This window comes from Elephantulus edwardii, unplaced genomic scaffold, assembly GCF_000299155.1.
Source record: "Elephantulus edwardii isolate Elephantulus edwardi_28Jun2011 unplaced genomic scaffold, EleEdw1.0 scaffold00391, whole genome shotgun sequence".
Lineage (NCBI taxonomy): Eukaryota > Metazoa > Chordata > Mammalia > Macroscelidea > Macroscelididae > Elephantulus > Elephantulus edwardii.
Window position 1 is genome coordinate 1,461,621 of NW_006400141.1, and position 1,061 is coordinate 1,462,681.

The 1,061-nt window shown below is 37.4% G+C and overlaps 1 non-coding gene across 1 annotated transcript; it reads right to left on the minus strand.

The window, feature by feature from the left end:
* Positions 1–659: 659 nt before the first annotated feature.
* TRNAL-CAG lies at positions 660–742 on the minus strand. The gene has a single exon. It is a non-coding gene; the product is annotated as a tRNA-Leu (tRNA).
* Between the last annotated feature and the right edge of the window lie 319 nt (positions 743–1,061).

Consider the following 1,061-nt stretch of genomic DNA (forward strand, 5'->3'; position numbering starts at 1 on the left):
TGACTTGCTTGAGCCCACTGTTAGAGCTCATTGATGTTGTCTTAGTGCTGTTGTTGTGTACCATCAGGTCGAAACAGAACTGTTATTTCTGGTGTTAAACCTCTGGATCCAATCTGGGAGAATAAGCATACTCAGATAATTTACATGCAGAAATTAAAAACAGTTGGACCAGTGTTCACATATCACAAATAAATCCCAAACTGTGATGCTGAACAAATAAAGTAAAAGTGAATATCCTACACTGTACCATTTAGTTAAATTTTAAAAAGCATACTTTCCAACCAGTAATAGGCATTCTACAAAAACATACAGAAATAAAAGGACGCTCTTTCTAATGATTTCATATGGGAAATGGGAGGTATAAAAGAAATTAAGAAATGAAAAAGGACTATATAAATAAATAAAGCAAAAGACAGACCTACATAGATCAGCAACAATAATGAGTCCTTCATTCATTCCAACTCTTTCAAGTTGAAGAAAGAACCAACTAGACAGAAAAAGGACATGAGATTAAAATAATTACGTACTTCTTATATTATGTTTCAGGTGCAATGTTGATTTATTCCAAAACTCGGATAGACTTTTTTAGAGATGAACCTTTCCAAAATGGATGCATACTGAAAGCATGATCATGCTTTATAAACAAGAAAATAACATTTTGTCAGGAGTGGGATTCGAACCCACGCCTCCAGGGGAGACTGCGACCTGAACGCAGCGCCTTAGACCGCTCGGCCATCCTGACTCCACGGGTAAAACGCTTCTTCTACACTTAGTTCTGTGTTTAGCAACAAGTTAATCCCGTCTTCCCCCACCCCCGGTATTTTGTTTGGTTTTTTTTCTTTCTTTCTTTCTTCCTTCCTTCATCAGCTAAAACAACTCCAAATACTGTAATTAAAAGCGAAACTCCAACTTTTCTGACAGTCCCAGATACTGATACTGACTCCAGTGGAAATAAAAAGTACAGCTATTGTGTCTCAGCTACAGAGTGACATATTTGACTCCAAGCTCCTCAAGCGGGCTGAATTTTTATGGACTAGGGCCTAAAGAAGAATCAGGACATT